This window comes from Priapulus caudatus, unplaced genomic scaffold (genome assembly GCF_000485595.1).
Source record: "Priapulus caudatus unplaced genomic scaffold, Priapulus_caudatus-5.0.1 Scaffold669, whole genome shotgun sequence".
Taxonomy (NCBI): domain Eukaryota; kingdom Metazoa; phylum Priapulida; class Priapulimorpha; order Priapulimorphida; family Priapulidae; genus Priapulus; species Priapulus caudatus.
Window position 1 is genome coordinate 44,110 of NW_014577730.1, and position 8,277 is coordinate 52,386.

General features: G+C 40.7%; 1 long non-coding RNA gene across 2 annotated transcripts in view; it reads left to right on the forward strand.

The window, feature by feature from the left end:
- The window catches only part of LOC106812640, a 17,809-nt gene that overhangs the window by 7,785 nt on the left and 1,747 nt on the right, over positions 1-8,277 (forward strand). The window contains exon 2 of one of the 2 annotated variants that reach the window (XR_001394362.1): positions 5,810-5,986. This is a non-coding gene — a long non-coding RNA (uncharacterized LOC106812640). The remainder of the gene's footprint in view (positions 1-5,809; positions 5,987-8,277) is intronic. The other variant, XR_001394361.1, reaches the window with a different exon arrangement.

The following is an 8,277-nucleotide window of genomic DNA, read 5'->3' on the forward strand; positions in this document are numbered from 1 at the left end:
TATGTATGAGAACATTAGATGGTGTGAGCCGCACAGCAAGTTGATGTATGAGTACAGTTAAGTGTGGTGAGCCGCACAGCAGTATGGATGGAGGCATTAATGGTGAGCCCACAGCCAGTATGTGATGAGGCATGTAATGTGGAGGAACCGACAGTCAGTCATGTATGAGGCAATTATGTGTGATGCCTACAGCATGGTGATGTATGAGACATTAATGTTGAGCCCACAGCCAGTATGTATGAGACATTCACATTGAAAGAGTGTGGAGGACGGTGTAGGTATATATGGTGTGACCGCGACAGGGCAGTCTGTTATGAAGCATTACATGTGCTGAAGCCCACAGCAAGTAGTGTAATGTAGACATTTAATGTGTGAGCCGCACAGCAGTAGTATGAGGCATTAATGTGTGAAGGCCCACAGCAGTATGTATGAGGCAGTTGAATGTGTGAGGACGCACAGCAGTAATGTATGAGGCTTATAATGTTGTGAGTCTACAGGCAGTATGTATGAGACAGTTAATGTGTGAGCCCACAGTCAGTAGTATGTAAATTCACATGAAGAGTGTGGAGGATCGTTAGACTTAGATGGTGGAGCCCACAGCGAGTATGTATGAGACATTTCACGATGAAAAGTGTGGAGGAGTTAGGTATTAATGTGTGAGACACAAGGCAAGTAATGTATGAAGCATTAATGGTGTGAGCCCACCAGTATGTATGAGGGCATTATGTGTGAGGCCCACAGCAGTATGTATTGAACATTCACAAGAAGAGTATGGAGAGGTAAGACCATTTAATGGTGTGCAGCCCACAGCAGGTAGTATGAGATCATTAATGTGTAGCCCACAGCAATATGTATGAGACATTCACGATGAAGAGTGTGAGGACGGTTAGACATTAATGTGTGAGCGCCACAGCAGTTATGTTATGAGACATTCACATGAGAGAGTATTGGAGGATGGCTTAGACATTTAATGTTGAGCCGCGACAGCAGTAGTAATGAGACATTCAGCATGAAGAAGTGTGGAGGAGTTAGGCATTAATGTGTGAGCCGACAGCAGTAATGTATGAGACAGCTTAGATGTTGTGAGCCAGCAGCAGTAGTGTCATGGAACATTAAATGTGTGAGGCCACAGCAGTATGTGATGGAGACGATTAATGGTGTTGAGCCTACAGCAGTATTGTATGAGACATGCCACATGGAATACGTGTGGAGGATGGTTAGGTATTAATGTGTGAGCTCCACAGCAGTAGATGGTATTAGACAGTCCACGATGAATTGTGTGAGTGGAAGGTTATGGTAGTTAATGTGTGAGCGCGGACAGGGCAGGTGTATATATGAGACATTCACATGAAAAATAGTGTGGAGGAGGTTAGGGTATTATGTGTGAGGCCTACAGGGGCAGAGTGTATGAGACCATTCACATGAAGAGTGTGAGGAGGTTGTTAGGTATTGAATGTGGAGCCGTAGTCAGCATATGTATGGAGACATTTAAGTGGTGTGATCCCACAGCGAGTATTGTATGAGACATTAATGTGTGAGCCTAGCAGCGACGTGATGGTGGATGAGACATTCGCCATGCAGAGTGTGGAGGAGGTGTAAGTATTGAATGTGTGAGCCTACAGCAGTATGTATGAGACACTTTCCGGACATGAAGATGTGGAGAGGTGTAAGGCATTTAATATGTGGCCCACAGCAGTATGGTATGAGACATGGTCGCATGGAAGAGTGTGGAGGAGGTGTAAGGGCATTAATGGTGAGCCTACAGGCGAGTAGTTTGAGACAATCACGATGAAGAGTGTGGAGGATGGTTAGGTATTAAGTGTTGTGAGCCTGACAGGCAGTAGTGTGATGAGACATCTTCCGATGAAGAGTGTGGAGGAGGTTAGGTATTAAGTGTGAGCTACATGCAGTATGGTAGTGGAGACATTCACATGAAGAGGTGTGGAGGAGGTTAGGTATTAATGTTGTGAGCGCCACAGCAGTAGTGTTATGAGACATTAATGGTGATCCCCAGCTAGATGTATAGACATTATATTGTGAGCCAAGCAGTATGTATGCAGACATTCGCATGGGAAGAGTGGTGAGGAGGTTAAGCATTAATGGTGGTGGGAGGCCTCACACATTAATGTATGAGACATTCGCAGTAGAAGAGTGTGGAGGAGGTTAAGCATTGAATGTGTGAGCTCTACGAGCAGTAGTGTATGAGACATTCACATGAGAGTGTGGAGGGAGGTTAGGGTATTTAATGTGTGAGCCTACAGCAGTGATGTATAGACATGTCCTGCATGGAAGTAGTGGTGGGAGGAGGTTAGGTATTAATGTGTGAGGGGCGCTTGAAGCAGTATGTATAGACATTCCTACATGAAGAGTGTGGAGGAGGTTTAGGTATTGGAATGTGTGAGCCCACAGCAGTATGTATGAGGCATGGTAGATGGTGTGAGCCCAGCAAGCAGTAGTATGGAGACATTCCCCATGAAGAGTTGTGGTAGGAAGGTTGAGACATTAATGTGTGAGCCCACAGACAGTATGTATGAGACGAGTTCACCATGAAGAGTTGGTGGAGGGAGGTGTGAGATACTTAATGTGTGAGCCACAGCAGTATGTTGAGACATTAATGTGTGAGGCCTACAGGGCAGTGGATGTATGACGACATTCGGCGATGAGAAGAGTAGTGGGAGTGAGTTTTATTTATATTTGTGAGTGCCTACAGCATTATTTGGTATGTATTGAGACATTCCACGATGAAGAGTGTGTGAGGAGTTTTAGGTTATTAATGTGTGAGGGCCCACAGCAGTAGTGTATGTAACATTTTATATGTTGTGATAGCCCACAGGCAGTATGTAGAGCACATTAATGTGTGATTGCCCACAGCAGTAATGTATGAACATTTATGTTGAGCCTATCATGGGCCGTATGTATGTTAGACATTCACTTATGAAGTAGTGTGGAAGAGGGTTAGGTATTAATGTTGTGAGCTCTACAGCATAATGTGTATTGAGACATTTTCACGTTATTGAAAATTTGTGGATGGAGGTTAGACATTAATGTGTGATGCCCACAGCAGTAATTGTATGAAGACATTTAATGTGTGAGCCTACAAGCAGTTATTGTATGTTGAGACTATTCGCAAATTGAAGAGTTATGTGATGGAGTTAAGCATAATTGTGTTGATTGCTCATCTAGCAGTTATGTATTAACATTCACATTATATATTTTGTTTGGACGTAGGTTTAGATCATTAATTGTGTGATGCCACTATCATTATTATGAGCATTATATGTGAGCCCACAGTCATTTTATTTATTTTGTATTGTTACTATTAATTTTGTGTTGATGGCCTATTTTTTATCTATGTCATTATAAATTTTGTATGTATGAGACATCACTTTATTTTAAGATGTGTGTATGGTTTTGTATGACATTAATGTGTTGCGTCCCACAGCAAGTATTATGAGACAATTCTTATGAATTTTTAGTTGTGGAGGAGGTTAGGTTTTTTATAAATTAATATCAATATATTTGTTGTGTGAGCCTATCATGCTAGTATGTTATCTGGTATGATCTATTCACTTATTGAAGAGTGTTGTAGGAAGTAGGTATTTAATGCTGTTGACCTACATTCTAGTTATGTATTTAGACATTTCACTTATGAAGAGGTGTGAGTAGGTTAGTCATTTTAATGTTTGATGCCACAGCATGTACTTGTATTGATACATTAATTTGTGTGAGTGGCCTACGCAGTATGTATTTAGACATTCGCAGATAGAGTATTGGAGGAATGGTAATTGTTTCATAATGTGTGAGCCCACCACTTTAATTGTATTAGACATTGCACGATGTAAGAGTGTGGAGGTGTTATATCATTTAATGTGTGTAGCCCATTTTCAGCAGTAATTGTATGAACATTTAATGTGTGAAGCCCCCACATCAGTATTTGTATGAGATCAGTTAATGTGTGTTATGCCTACAGGCAGTTATGTAGAGACATTCCACTATTACTGAGTGTGGATGTGATGTTTAGTATCATTAATTGTTGAGTCTCTTTCAGCAGTTATTTATGTAATCATTCACGATTGATAGTATTGTTTGTGATGGGGTTTAGGTATTTAATTGTGTGAGCCTTCTAATGCATATTATCGAACGACATTTCACATGAAATAGTAGAGGAGCGCATTTATTGTGTGAGCCCTACAGGTCAGGTATGTTTATGTAGGTCGTTTAATGTGTGAGCCACAGGTCAGTATGTATGTTAGACATCTCACAATTGAATATGTTGTATTGAGTGAGGCATTATGTGTGAGCCTAAACACGCAGTATGTATTTAGTGCATTAATGTGTGTACCCACATTGCATATGTATGAGACTTCAATCATGAAGAGTGTGGAGGAGGTTAGACAATGTGTTGAGCTCCCATCAGCAGTATGTATGTAGACATTATATTGTGTGAGCCTTACAGCAGTATGTATTTGAGTCATTCAATGTTGTGAGTTCCTACAGCAGTTATTTTTATTTTGATATCATTAATGTGTGTACGCCTACAGGGCAGTATGTATGAGACTATTCCTGAATATGAGTGGGAGGAGGGTAGTATCATTAATGTGTGATCCCACAGCAGTATGTATTGAGACATTTCGCATGAAGAGTTGTGGAGAAGGTTTAGACAATTCATTGTTTTGATGACGTCACTAGCAGTATGTTATGGCAGATCATTCACTTGATGATGTTAAGTGTGTGAGGATGGTTAGGTATTAAATTTGTGAGCCCACCAGTCAGTAATGTATTAGACATTCACAATATGATATGAGTTTGGATATAGTTAATTTTATTCATTAATGTGTTGAGACGCTCAGCTAGTTATGTATGAGATCTTATTAATGTTTATGCCATCAGCAGTTATGTATTGAAGTTATTTATAATGTGTGAGTCACTCACATGTTATTATTTTATTGATGTACTATTTCACTATGAAATTGAGTGTGAGGAGTTAGGTATTAATGTGTGAGCCTCAAAGCAGTATATGAGACATTCCACTATGTATAGAGGTGGAGAAGTTAGATTACATTAATGTGTGATGACCATCAGCAGTATGTATAGACATTAATGTGTTGAGCCCTACAGTCAGTTATGTATGAGGACATCACATGATAGTAGTGTGGATGAAGGTTATTACATTAATTGTGTGATCCCTACACAGTATGTAGTGTATACCATTAATTGTGAGCCCACAGCAGTATGTATTTGAGACATTAATTGTGTGAGCTCCACAGGAGTATGTATGAGACATTCACATGAAGAGTTGTGGAGGAAGGTTTAAGACATTAAGTGTGAGCCCAAGCAGTACGTATGAGACCTTCATATGAAGAGTGTGGAGGAGACATTAAGCCCACAGAAGCGTAACCAGCGTTTTTATACCCACTAACCTGATCGCATGGTATTATTTTACTCAGCGACATGACAAAAACAACCTATTATAAGAAGGGGAAAAAAGGGGGGGGGGTCCATTATTAAGTAAAAAATACACCATTTCCCGTGAATAAAAATAGCAATTTCGGGTTTCCCGCGTCGTTCCGATTGACTTCTATTGTCGAATCACGAAAATATTATCCGGTATTTCCCGGTTCCCGGACAATTAAGATGCTCCAATCCTGCGTCCCGAAATTAACCGCTTCCCTCCTCTTCTTCTAGAGATAGAATAAATCATACAAGGAACCACATAAAACTGCAGCGTCATCATAGAGTAACGGCGCATGCGCGCGCGGCTATGCGATCACAGACCTACACGCTTTATTGAAAACTGTTAATTTTCTAGGAGATTAATGACAGCGTCAGCGAGGGAAGCAGGAAATGAAGATGCGGACAGCAAATCCGGCATCCCACCGAGCAATGCTAGCGAGGTATCTATGACAACGGCCACGCAGCATCCACGCACGATGGCGGCTGTGATGGACATCCGCATCCTGTCGGCGCATCTCTCGTCGTACTGCGCGTATGTCTATAGTTAGCCATGGCGAAGAGAAGGAGAAATAGCACATTATACAAGTCACTGCACTATCTTAGTGGGCGACTAGACTAGGCTCTAGTATTCAGCTGCGAGTCTGATAAGTGCAGGCAAACGATCGAAGCAATCTAAACGCGATATAGAGAGAATCACCGGGAATAATTAATTTGGAGGGGACGCCGTGCATGTTCAATTTGTAACCTAGTTTCGGAATGATGGATCATCACGGAGAGTGACTGGAGAAGCGAAGCGACAATGCTTATATGTTACACCGCTGCTCGATCACGCGCGGGGTTAGCAAGATGGAAAGATGGCGGCAGAACATCGAAAACCCGCGTTTTTACGACGTTAACTACAAACATTTTACGTAGAACTGCAGACGCAACGATGATGTAATAGCAGAACACGGCGCGAGATGAAGAATATTTTTTATACGATTCGATTTCCTGCAATAATTTAATGAATGGCAATTGGAAGACACTCCAATATGTTTATCACGTTTGCATTATTATTTAGTAGGTGAACACACATTTAAATTCGAGTAGCGATGTATGTAGTGATGTGTTATGGTAATGCTATAGAATCTAACGCATACAAATGACGTATGAAATAATAAAACATTATTAGGATATATATATATATCATGATTGGTTTCAACACCACAACCTATGTTTTTGAATAAAATTAAATTTTTGTGGTTTAAGTAAAAATCTCTCCCATGAAACAGAACAATGACATGAAACCAGACCTTATGGAGAGAAGTCGTGACCGTAGCCACAGTTTGTTGTATTTTGTTCATCTGATGGTTGTCTGGCGACATCGGATGCGCGACCTCAAATCTATCTATAGCAGCGGCGGCAATATGGCGTATAGAAACGGTGATTTTTATTATATACTTCACATATACAATTTATACCCGTACAATCATCTCCGTCAGTCTAAGTGAGAGAGAGAGAGAGAGAGAGAGAGAGAGAGAGAGAGAGAGAGAGAGAGAGAGAGAGAGAGAGAGAGAGAGAGAGAGAGAGAGAGAGAGGGACAGCAAGGCACGTAGTAAGGGACAGCAAGAAGGCAATTAAACGACAGCGATTGACAGACAGAGATGGTTGTACGCGTATGTGTATGTGTACGCGTATATGTGAAGTATATAATAAAAGTCACCGTTTATATACCATATCCGCACACCACCGAGTATGCCTTGCTAAGCGTGGTCTGGTCGGCATATGGAAACTTTACGCATATAGGCAGCCTATCAGGATAGTCTACCCTGAAACTAGGGGGAAGGTTACAGGCATCTTACACATTATATGCGGTGTGCAAATGTAAATAATGCACGCCGTGTTGAAGGATAACAAGGGAAATGGCAAAGTGATGTTGAATACAATGTTAAAAGTGAGGAATGATACAATAAACGAATATATAATATATATATATATATATATAAATATAATTAATACAACTATTATTATTATTATTATTAACGTTTTATTGAATATAATTCGAATACAAATACATGTACTGAAAACAGCCTTTTTCATGCAGAACAAATCTGATGGATGCAATAGTGTTGAGCGGTTGAAGTGTGCTCAAGTACGCTCGAAATCGAATAATTCTGCCGAAATGGAATTCTTTATGAATACCGCCACATACCAAGATTATCGTAGATATTCATAGTCTATGACACCACCTAAATGCCCGTGTGTATGCGTAAATACGTACGCATGATATTGTGCGTAAGGGGAAGACTGTCGGACGTCAACGAAGATTGTAAAAGTGAAATAAAATTTCCGTTTTTACTGCTTCTGGTCATTTATAACGTGTATACGTAGAAAATCACATTACACAACAAGACAACGCGATAGCTCATCCCCGACAGAGCGTACCACACAGTATCACAGTTAGTATTGCAACAACCATGCAGAGGAAAGCAAGTGACTAAGGGACAGGAGATGAAGAATGTGATACTTGACAGGCCAGAATTAATCGTGTTTGTATCATGTGAGCAGATCCGAGCTGCATAGATCGCATTGCATCAAGGGCGTCTTTACTATTGATCGTTTTTGAGAAGTAGGGTGAGTGAGTCATGCATGTGCCGTAACCTTTTCGCGATTGTGTAACAATTAGTCATTGAAACACTGAGAATTAAATGTGAGATTACGAGGCGTAAACGAATGAGATGCTGCTGAATAAGACCTGCATCTGTTGTTCCTGTACTTACTACTTGTGGATGTACTCGGTGTAGGTCCTATAACCCCTGAACGTAATGCTAAACCATACCATTA